The sequence below is a fragment of the Gossypium raimondii genome, chromosome 5 (assembly GCF_025698545.1).
Source record: "Gossypium raimondii isolate GPD5lz chromosome 5, ASM2569854v1, whole genome shotgun sequence".
NCBI lineage: Eukaryota > Viridiplantae > Streptophyta > Magnoliopsida > Malvales > Malvaceae > Gossypium > Gossypium raimondii.
Window position 1 is genome coordinate 36,396,922 of NC_068569.1, and position 12,979 is coordinate 36,409,900.

Below are 12,979 nucleotides of genomic sequence, written 5' to 3' on the forward strand. Positions count from 1 at the left end.
TTTTAATCAAAGTCAAAGAGTATAAGTATAGTTTTATATGAACTCAACTTGTGCGGTCCTCTCTCCCCCACATATCTCCTTATTTTGTCACTGTATTTATTTCTTAAACAAGTGGCGAGATTCGGATCACACAATCTCTTACAAAAGCAATATGAAAAAATTATCTATCGCTGCTTTATAGCCGGACTTAGTTGTGTACTCTCCATGCTTATTAAAATGCGAAATAAGCTTGACAGGCGGTTTGGAAGAGCTGATACGACGAGCATCCATAAGGACACTAAGACCGTGAATAAAACCAACCATGCCAAGGTAAAATAATTTTCTGTAGAACAAAGGCAGACTGTATCGGCAAAATAATTTTCTGTAGGATTTTCTTCAATTTGCTAGCGAGAAATTTCGCCACAATCTTATAGATAAGATTACAAAGTGCTATAAGTCTCCAACTATGCCATGGTAGACAAATTACTAGTCTTTGGAATTAAAACCAATGTAGTATCATTCAAAGGAAAAGTAGCATGACTTCACCATGGTTGGCTGTGATGCACAATGTCCGCTCTAATGAGCTGCTAATATATATTTTTTATAGAAAGCTGGGTTGAAACCATCAAGCCTGGCCTTGTCCATAGGGTGAGTAAAATCTATTTTGATTCGAAAAACTCATTAAAAAATTTAAATTTTAAATTAAATAATTCGAGTTTTTCGGATAAACTCGAATAAAAATTCAAAATTTTCGGCTTAACTCAAATATAAATTACACAATTCAAGTTATCTGAAAATCCGAGTAAAAAAAAAGTAAAACTACGTCACTTTTGATAAATGTTTATCTTTTCTAAAATTAAAAGTCAAAACTATTAAGTTAAAAGGCAAAACCATTATATTGTTTATATAGTTAAATAATCTTGTATTTCGTCTACTAGTTAAATAATCGGTTCATGTAAATGCAACATTTAGTATAAATAATAGGATTCGTTAACTCAACTCAACTTGATTCAAATTTTTTTGACTCAATTCAATTTGATCGAAAAAAATTCAAATTGAGTGTGGTTGATAAAATAGGATTAATCAACTCGACTAATTCGAAATTCTTTTACTAGATTCGACTCGACTTGATTAAATACTCACCCCTAGTCCCTATACATACTAAAGATTGCCGCTTTGAACTCTACCAAAAACGGGATAATAGGTGAAACTTTTTTTAGTAAATTCTTTATATTTATTTTATTAATAATTAATGACTTTTTTACTCAAATAATGTGGAAAAAAAATTAATTATCAATGTAGGCACACTACAAATTACTTACGAAAATAGGCAAAATAATTAGTGCACAACCGATGCCGCCGACATGTCAAGCAACATCCCCAAATTTTCCTCCAATCATTCAGCCATCATTACAAGTTATATAAAAATCCAGTTTTTTTTGGTGCCGTCACTATGTCAGGTGACACTAGTATGTATTTTTTAAAATACTCGCAAGAAATACGAGTATTCCAAGTTTAAAAAAAATTTAATGGTGTCGCCGACGCGTCAAATGGCATCGGAAGTGAAAATTTTTTTGTTGGATTTTGTAAAAAAATATCTTAAAAAAAGCAAAAAAAATGGGTCTACTAAATCTTTGCGTACTGTCGCCGTCGATGAAAATGGTGGATTTGTTGATGATTTTAAATTCCAAGACCATGTTTCGGATTATTTGGCCAACTGATGTGACCACGTCCCAAGCTCCACCAATCCCGCCTCTTGACTCCATTGAGCTCCCAAAGGAACCTATGACTCAATCTCGGTCCAAGCGACTCCAAGAAGCTGTTTCAGCTTTATTTCTTAAATTTTGGAAGGAGAATCAGCTCATTGATGATGGAGAAGCTCGAGCTAACTCATTGAAGAATCCATGCACCTTAGTGCAAGCTGATTTTAGCTCAATTTCAGCTCCCTTAGCTCATTTCAGCTCCAACCAGCTCATTTGAGCTCAATTCCGTCCATTTGAGCTCAATTTAGCTTCCTATCATCTCGTTATTTTTATCATTTAAATAAATTGAGTATTAGTTTTTTTTAATTAGTTTTCAACAGTTCATGACCGAATTCACTAGCTCAATTTAGCTCGTCGATAATTTTCAACTCTCATTGAGCTAGCCGAATTTATTGATACTTATATTTTATTTGTGTATTTATTTTAAATTATTAAATATGTCTTAATATTATTTAATCTAAGCTGAATGTACCTTGAATCTAATTTGTTTATAGCTTTTGTAGGTACAGCCGAATTTGGACACACAATTAATGAGGATTCATGAACATTGTTGATTCATTGTACGTGTGGATGCATGAATGTCTTCCTTCAACGAATGGATGCTTTAAGGATGGTACATGAATTCTTCATTACAATGAATGGGAGTGTGCATGAATGCTCACCTACATGCATCGGTTGCTGTCCATTAAACTCCTATGCACCTATTCGGCCAAAAGGCATCTTTTGGACTGTCCATCCACACCTTGACCGAACCTAGACAAGGCTATTGGCCTCCCATGCATTCACCAGCCACCAAGTTCATTTCCTTAACCATGAACCTGCCCATTGAAGATCTATTCAGTCGAATTTAGACAAAGCTTTAAGGGATACATTTCTAGATTAGTTTAATACATTTAAAGCCGAATTACTTAGTCTTTAAGTTTGTCCATTTTGTCCATTCGGCTATCATATGAAAACTATAAATAGTTTATTTCTTTTTGTAAAAAGGTTAGACATCTTGAATATTAAAAACTTGATTGTGAGGTTACCTCCTTTCTTATTTCGTTCGAGTCTCGTTCTGACTTATCTAGCTAGCTAGTGGCATCAACCCGACTCTTTGAACTTATCACCATTCTGGTGTGGCGTTCATCCATCGTTTTATACCTGTGGTTCTTACCTCAATATAGGTAACGGGTCAAGGTCCATCTTCGATATTCCATTAACCCACCTTAAGAAATATAAGTCCCGGGGCAATACTCTCTATAGTATTGAATCGTTCTTGATACTTAAGTTCATTTTTCCATCTCCATCCTATTTATTAAATATAAACTTTATTTCTTTTCTTATTAAACCGAACCTACAAAATATCCGAATTTAGCCTATCTTTTGAACCCTTTTAAAAGTCTTCCGCTTAAACTGAAAACAATCTTCATCTTAAAACAATTTCGAACGAACTTCTCATCAACGATCGGGCATCTTAAGTGAACTCGACTCAATCAACCGAGCCGGATCACGTCACCAGCACTGGTGGGGGATATGCTAATTCGACTTTCATGGCCAATGTTTCTTGATTCTTGGACTGTGTTTTACTGATGAATATGAGAATGATAGGCTTTTTTGTTGGGTTTTGTTTTCTTGCTTAAAGAAGGGAGGGTGATAGTGGTACAAGAAATATAATTTTTTATTTGAAAAATAGTGATATGGAAAGAAAGCTATAAAAGACTATAATTGTAACACCCAAACCTATCTCTTCGTCAGATTAGGGTTACGGAGTATTACTAAATAATTAGAAACATTTGAACATTTTATCAATCAATATAATAATCACATCACAAACCATTCATAATTAGGTACAATGTCTCTAAATCGAGCCCTCGAGGCTCTAAAAATAACCTAAAAACAATTTGGGACCAATTTGTAACAGTTTGGAAAGTTTAGTAAAAATGTGCAAAATTTTCAAAACAGGGGTCACACAGCCGTGTGGCTAGGCCATGTGCCTCATACGTGTAACTCTTTGAGTAGGGTCACACGACCGTGTCACACGCTCATGTCCCAGGCTATGTAACTCTCTGAGTTGCCCCACACACCGGTGTGCCAGGCCGTGTGTTAGGCCATGTAACTCACTGACTTGCACCCTAAAGAACTCATCAGATGACACACAGCCATGTCATCAAGCCATGTGTCTCACATGGCTGAGTCACACGCCCGTATCTCAGGCCGTATGGACCTAAAATGAATCTTAAACAAGTTTACCAATTCAAGCTTACTTGGACTCTAAGTAATGCATTTACCAGCCAAAAGACCTATTCTATGTGACGTTAAACAATCTAAAAACATGCTAAATCAACCATTATAAGTGACTAACCAATGTACCATCATTCGTACCACAAGTATACACAATTACACATCAATATGAATCATCAATCACAACTTATCAATTCAAAATATCTAACACCCGACCAATGTGCCTATCATAGGAACCTTAAATTAAAAAAAATTCTAATTACACTTGCCATGAACTTGCACTTAAGCATCTTACCTCATTCACATATATCATATAAGTTGACTATTTGCAATTAAGATCATACTTTAACATTTTATATATCAAAGAAATAGTAATAACATACAGGCCTATTACATGCCATATAATCTGAAAATGAGTGGATAGTGTGACTTCAGTACCGATCTGACCGTCCAACCTTTAAAGTATCTACAAGAATAGAAAATAAAACAAGTAAGCTCATTGAAGCTTAGTAAGTTCGACGTACTAAAATGATAAATCTTACCGAAGTAAATACAACAAATCATTTAATAATAATACAAGCATATGCGTTCCTTATCATCCACAATCTCAACCAGTGAATCACAAAATTTAATTCAAAACTCAAATTCATGATAGAACCATCAAAATCACTAAACAAGTTACATTATAGAGATTTACAATATGATGAACAACTTGTGGGTATGAGTATATCAATATTCCAACCGAAGCACACCAGATGCTCATAAGAGCTAATCCATCCGAAACACACCATATGCTCATAAGAGCTAATCCATCCGAAGCATGCCGGATGCTCATAAGATTTAATCCATTCGAAACACACCAGATGTTCATAAGAGCTAATCATCCGAAATAGACCAGATGCTTATAAGAGCTAATCCATCCTAAACACACCAAAACAGGGAGTATAACACGAGAGTTTGCAACAAATGCTGAACCTCGGTCTACTCAGAAACATATATATATCACTCCACAACAATCTCCACTCCAATCCCCCATAACACACCATATCTCGAATGTACTCTATCTCGCATTCAATCCAATCCAGATATTGAAATTCAAAATCATTTCTCAAATAACCTTACATCATCTATAATCAATTATATCTACCATACCATTTTATATCATCCAACATTTCATATAGATGCTAAAGTTTAAACCCTACAAACTTACATGAATTGAATTGTAGTGGTTGCAGAAGTTCAGAGGCTAATCATAATTTTTCCTTATAAAATTTTTTAATTATTAGATTACATTTCACATTCCAATTTACTTTATATTTTATACCCTTTTATTTTTCAAAATTATACAATTCCCTAAACTTTTATAACTTTTGCAATTTAGTCCATTAACCCGAAAATCATCAAATTAACCATTTTCTCAAGTCAACATTACAAATTAATATATAAGGCTTTTAAAAAGTCTACAAAAGACATCATATTTACCTTTAATCCTTGAAAATTTGACATTTTAACAATTAAATCCTTAAATCAAAACTAACTAAAATCACTTTATAAAACAACCAAAAATCATAATCAAAGCTTCAAACATATAATTATCATCACAAACAACCAAGATTCATCAATGGTAACTTCCAAGATTTTTAACAGATTCAAAAACGAAGGTATCAGCTAGCTAGACCTAGTTGCAACGATCATAAAAACACAAAAATGACAAGAAATGGGCATCGATTCATGCAATGGAGCAACCAAAATCGAAACCTTTCTCCCTAGCTATTGTGTTCGGTCAAATGGAGAAGAAGAAATGAAAATAAGAATGTTTTAATCTTTCTTTAATTTGTTTTAAATTTCATTAAATTACAAAATTGCCATTAAAATTATATTATTTTTTATCAATTTCAATCAATTTGCCGTCCCACCTTATTAATTTGGGCCTAATTGCTAGTTAAGTCCTTCCCCATTTAGTAATTAAGCTATGGAATCACCTAAATGCAATAATTACTAAATTTTGTACATTTTTCAATTTAGTCCTTTTTCTTAAATTAACTATCTAATCGTTAAAATCTATTAACCAAATTTTAATATGACCCTAATGACTCTATAAATATTTTATAAATAATATTTACGAGTCGACACAATAAAAATTTGTGGTCTCGAAACTATTGTTCTGTCACCACTAAAAAACGGGTTGTTACAATAATGACAGTTGCATCTCAGATCTTCAAATAATTTTTTTTTGGCTGCACCACTTTAATTGTGACTGGTAATTCTTTCTCTTTTCTTGAGTTCTTTAAAAAACACTATTACAATTAATTTCCTTTCCCATAAAGCTTGCCATTGTTATTATAGCCTTTTAAAGCTTTCTTTTCATATCACTATTTTCACATAGAAAATTATATTTCATGTATCACTATCACTCTCCTTTCTTTAAACAAAAAAAACAAAGCCTCCCAAAAAATCTTTCGTTCTCATCATCACCGGTAAAACATAGTCTAAGAGCCGAGAAACTGCGATAATACAAAATTGAATTCGCGTAACCCCTACCACCGCCAGCCAAATAATCCGAAACATGGTTTTGGAACTGAAAATCATTGATAAATCCACTATTTTCGTTAGTGGTGACACCATGCAAAGATTTAGTAGACTCATTTTTTTCCTTTTCATATATTTTTTACAAAAACAAACAAAAAAATTTCACTTCTAGTGCCACTTGGCATGTCGGTGATAGCATTAAAAAATATTTTTTTAAACCTGGAATACTCGTATTTCTTACAAGTACTTTTAAAAAATACATACTAGTGCCGCCTGACACAATGACGACACCAAAAAAATCATTATTTTATATAACTTGTAATGATGATTGAATGATTAGGGAAATTTAAGTCTTTTTACACGCCTAAGTGGCAATCAATGTAATCGCTCAATTTTTCCTACTTTCGTAAAAAAAATTGTAGTATGCTTCTTTTGATAATTATTTTTTTTTCACAATAAAAAAGCCATAATTAATTGTTGATCCTAATAATTTTCATCAGATTTGAAAAAAACACTTGTTATGTGAGAATTTTTTATATATATTTTTAAAGGCAAATTTATTAATTCATTCAATGAATGTAACCATACAATTAATGAATGAAACTATCAACACAACAAAAACTTTTGCCTCAACATCAATAAAACATTATGACATGTTGACAATTGGCTTTGTCACAACTAATTTTTTATATTTTAAAAATGTATTATAGATGACAATAATAACATAAAATGATACATTTTGATAACAAAATTAAAATATGTATTCTAAAAGTTTGAATTTTTAAGACAATATAATTTTATGTCCATTAATAAACTATTTTTGTTTTAAATAATTCAATAAAATTCATTTATACATAATTTTTTTTACTTTTATCAAACATACTTTTACAAATTATGTACATGTGAATAATGGTGAGAACCAAAGGAAAATTCTTCTGGGTTTTTCATGGTACTGTTTTCTTTTTATCCATCTTTTGATTAAAGTTTAAAATTAGCATATTATTACTTAAAATGAAAACAAAAAGAAAGAAATTTCATTCACTACTATAATTACTCACCTTCAATTTAGTAAATATGGGCTATCAAGCTTTTCCATGAATTCTATTATACCGCCTTTTGAAGCTTATAATTATTATGGGGGCATTTTTTTTTATTTTGGCTTTAAGTTGCGGTTGGTGATGCTCTTTTCCGTGTTTCAACAAAGGAATATTAATTTCCGGTTACTCAATGTGAGGTGGTGGTTGGTGATGCTATGTGTTTAGTTTCTTTAATTGAAGTGTTATGTGATTGAGAGAGTATGCCACACGTAAGTAGCATCAGAAACACCTTTCTTAGCCCCAAATCACCCTAAGTTTTACCACATCCTTTTCGGTATAAAATATTTTAATAGAATAATTATTTATTTAATTTTTAAAATTATAATAATATTTATACTGATATAATTAGTGCAAATTTTAAATTATTATAAACTATTTTAAATATTGTTGAGTAATATTGGGGTATTTATACATGTGGTTCCAGATACTATTACAACTCATAATAGGGCCCCACTACTTTGTCTTGATTCTATTGTCTCCTGTACTGACATTTTCTGCGAACTCCAAGCCTACTGGACACGTGTCTACGGAGCATGCGGTCTTTTCTGTTCCTCAGACTGATATCCTGAGCGGGATCCATACCTGTTGGCCACGTGTCTGGGTGCTTGTGGGGTATGCGGTTCTTTCTGCGCACTACTTGGGTGCGTGCGAAATGAGACCGCGGCCTTCCCTGGATTCCTGTGAGCTCGATTCGCAACCAGTGCTCACGGACCCCTTTTTGTGAGCCAGGTCTGCAAGCTCTCCTTATGAGCTATATTTGCGAATCCACCTCGTTGTCCTCTCGTGATTCGCCTTACACTTAGTTTTCGAGTGTGATCTATTCGGGTCGTGGGTTGCAAACCCGGATCCTTTCTAGGGCTCGGGTCGGTGGCTACTAATGTACAACAATCTAGTCCCCCTAGTGGGCCTAAGGGCTGTTATAAAGTGGTGCTCCTTAGGTTCATAGTGTTCAACTTAAATATAGCCCTTTGGGCACACTGCGAACTCTGATACACAATGGTTGTTTTGCCACGTGCACATGTTGGTATCGTGTGTGCGTATTTGACCGTTAAGAGTTGACGCATTTCTATTTGTTTTCCTCTGGGTCGTCGATCTTCCTTGGTCATGTGAACCATCAAGAAGCGGGAAAGGAAATCCTTTTTTAAAAGGAGGACTTTCAGTGCCCTAAATTTTCACACTTAGCATTTTCAAGAATATGAGAAAAAGGTAATTCCCAAAAACACTTGCTTTCTGGTTTCTGTTTTTGTTTTCTTTTATCGATAGTATGGTGAGATGAGAGGAACTGATAATCACATCATCCTAGTTCGTCCGCCATGGGAATGACCATCTCTAATCCTAGTCACGAAGAAATCCTATGTTTGCACCACTAAACGAGAGGAGTAGGAACGAGTCTTAGCGGTGTGGGGAATAAAACTCCCTCACTTTGTGTATGAGTTCTCCCTCCAGAGGGGTCACATCGGCTGTGTGAGACCACCAAAGATACCTTCCTGCTTTCAATGCATGTGCTTGAGGTTGGGTTTCATTTACCACTGCACCCTTTTTTCTACAGCCTTTTAGATGGCTACAACATTGCTTTTAGCCAACTCTCGGGATTTTTCTAGTGGCTCACTATTGCATACTTTCTTGACTACAGTCAATACGGTGAGGTAACTATATTCACTATTTTCTAGCATTTTCACCAGTTGAAGGGCCCTAATTTGGAGAATTCTTCGAGGTTCTACTATTTCTCCCTTCGCAAGAAGGTTCAAACAATCATTATAAACCACTATTCCAACCTTTTCCTGACAGAGAGAAAGTACGTTTGAGTTCGCAATTTACTTGGCGAAGACTTCAAGTTCCCCATAAAATGGTCATCACCTAGTAAGGACATTTGTGCGTTTCAATGAAGCCTTACTACAGATGAAGTTGTTGCCCAGTTTTGAAGGCTTCACGTTGGTCGTCTGCTGATTCTGGAGACTCTCATCACAATGATGAATGTCTGAAAAAATTGTTTGGAGGGTTTTAGCCCTAATGGATGGAGGCCTGGTGACAACCAGGAGGTCGCTCAGCCAGTCGATGCATTGCCTGAGGGTGCTACTTGGCCTCATGACTCCTTCAATCAATTGGGTCAGAAATTGTTGGGTTATATGGCAGATCCCTTTAAATTCTTCCATCACTTTTGCAGGATGAAGCTTTTTTCATTTGCTCTTGTTGATTTTGCACAATGGGGGTTGTTGAGTTAGATATTAATTTGTTAACTGCCCCCACTGATCACACGATTATTACTGGTGCAGGAATCGATAAGGGCTTCAATGACACTTTAAGTGGGATTGATAGCATATCTCACAAGCTCATCAAGGTTATAGATATTGATTTATTGGTCAATAGGGCACGTAAGAAGTCCAAGACCGCCACGGGAGCTATGCGTATTGGTTTTGCAAGTGAGGAGAAAGGCAATGGCGTAGAGTTGGAGCATCGTAGTAAAAGGATAGCAAATCCTATTGGGGTTGTTGCTACTATTACTGGAGTTTCAAGTCCTTCCATTTTTATACTGACTAGCTTACCATTTGCTTCCCCTGCTAGTTTTTCTTATCAGCATTGATGAGGATACCCCTTCACTTATTGCTCGTGTTTCTTCTTCCATGCCCATTGTTAGAGAAATACCGATCAAGGGTAATAGAGGTTCATTTCCTTGGCGTGGGGACTCGAGCTTATAGGGGTACCCTTAAAACCCTGATGTCGCGGCCCATAAATGACATGCTTCAGTTCCAGAGGCTACTAGACCAATCAATACACAACTGCCCCTAGCATCAAGCTTATGTTCTTCTCTACGATTCTTGCTTTCTAAGGCCAATATGATTAGATTGAGGTATGATGAGGCCCATCAGAGGGAGCTCGTGGTTACTAAGGTGGAGTTGGCCAGAGTTCGCGAGCAACACCGTAAGTGGATGGAGGAAAATGAGCTTATCATCAAGCAAAACAAAGATCTCACGGAGTGTTTGGCAATCGTTGAGACTAAAGTGGAGGGGTTATAGAGTGAGGTGGTCGCTAAAAAAGAAAGCAAGAAGTTTTGCAAGCTGAGTTGGACAGGTTTATAGAAGAGCACCCAGCCAAAACAGATAGGATTATCTGGGACTGCCAAGATCAAGTGGCTAGTACGATAAGGGAAAAACTTTCAGTCCTGGAGGATTTTAACAAAAAGACTGTTGAGAATGTTTTAAGTTCTATTTTGAAGCTAAAGATGAACATATTGCACCATGCTCAGGTCGTTGGTGGTCCCTTTGATGTTCACAAAATGGATCTCGAGGCTCTTTAGGGGGTGGATATAAGGGAGCAACTCAATGACTATGAGTATGATAGAACCCCCCGAGGGCCTCCTCTCCCTCTGCTTCACCACCCGCAATGGTATGGGATTTTTTGAAATAAGCTTTTCAGCCTAAATCAAATTCCCACCCATTGTGTTTGCGGTATGGAGCCAGCTTCAGTCGAGTATGACATGTGCTTTTTAAGGCATGCCACTTTAGCAAAGGTATTTTTACATACCCCCCACTATGCCCGATATTCTAAAAAAAGTCCCCTTTTACATAGAAGAGGTCGGTAAAGCATAGCGTTCATTTGCTAAAGCAACAACCAATGCCTTCTTGTCATCTAGCTTTTCTTTTTTATCGGAGCGAAAGCTAAAGTAGTACTCTATAACTAATAGGGTAGAAGTATAGGCTTTGAATTGTAGCTCATGTTACATGAGGCATCGACAATTTTTCAAAGGAACACTCCACTATGAAATCAACCAGCACATGTCCCTTTATTGTGGTTCACAAGGAAAAATCTATCTTGTGTTCAACGAGCTTAATAATCCAGTTCTTTACCCTTCACAAAGTATTTGCCTTGGATAGTACTTCCTTCATAGGCTGATTAGTGACCACAACAACCGGATAAGCTTGGAAGTATGGCATAATTTGCGAGCTACAACAATCAAAACATAGATACATTTTTCTATTTTTGAATACCTCAGTTCACCATTTTGGAGTACCTTGCTGACATAGTACACTGGGAATTTGTGGGCACCCTCTAACTTAACTAGTACTACAGCAACTGTCTCTTCTAAGGTAGCCAAATATAGATAGAGTGTTTCTCCTACCCAAGGTAATTTCAACAATGGAGGGGAGGTGAGGTATAACTTCAATTCCTCGAAGGTTGTTTGGCACTCTTCTGTCTATGAGAAAGAGGCTCTTAAAGCTTTGAATAAGGGGAGACACTTGTCTGCCATCCTCGAGATAAATATGTGTAGTGTAATTACTCTTTCCATGAGATGTTGTATATCTTTTATTATTCGTGGAGGGGACGTTTCCATGATTGCTTGGATTTTCTTTGGGTTTACCTCTATTCCTCTTTCTAAAATCATAAAGCCTAAGAATATGCCAGCACGCACCCCAAAATCACACTTTTCTGGAGCCAGTTTCATGTTGGGAGCTCTTAAGATTGTGAATGTCTCTAATAGGGTTCACACATGTTCACCCATGGAATTTCTTTTCACTAAGATTTCATCGACGTAGACCTTGAAACCAAGGCTTATCTGGTCCCTAAATATCCTATTCGCCAACCTCTGATAAGTTGCGTCCGCGTTTTTTAGGCCGAAGGGCATAACTGGATAGCAAAATAGTCCATCTTCCATGATGAAAGTTGTATTTTCCTAGTCGTCTTGTTCCAACACGATCTGGTTATAATCTGAGAAGGCAGCCATAAATCTCAAGAACTTCTGTCTCGCTAAAGCGTCAACCAATCAATCGAACGAGGGTAGGGGAAAGCTGTCTTTAGGGCATGCCTTGTTGAGGTTGGTGAAGTCAATACGCATCCTCCACTTACCGTTAACTTTCTTCACCATTACCACATTTGAGACCCAATCTAAATATTCCACCTCTCGAAGGAATCCTGCCGATAATAGCTTAGCGACCTCCTGTGTCACTGCCTCTACCACTTGATGCATGAACTTTTTTGTAACAACCTATTTTTTAGTGGTGACGGAATAGTGGTTTTGGGACCACAAATTTCTATCGTATTAGCCGTAAATATTATTTATAGAATATTTACGGAGTCATTAGAGTCGTATTAAATTTTGGTCAAGAAATTTTAACATTTCAATAGTTAATTAAAGAAAAAAACTAAATTGTAAAAGGTTCAAAACTTGTTAATTATTGCATTTGAATGATTTAATAGCTTAACTAATAAATGTGGGAGGACCAATAAGGCAAATAGACCTTATTAATAAATAGTGGACGGTAATGAGGTTAAAAATCAAAGAAAAATTGAAAGAAAATTTATTTAATGGTAATTTTGTAATTAGTTCAAAATTAATAAAAGAAATTGAAACAAAAGGAATTTATTTTCATTTCTCTTCATTCTTGGCCAAAA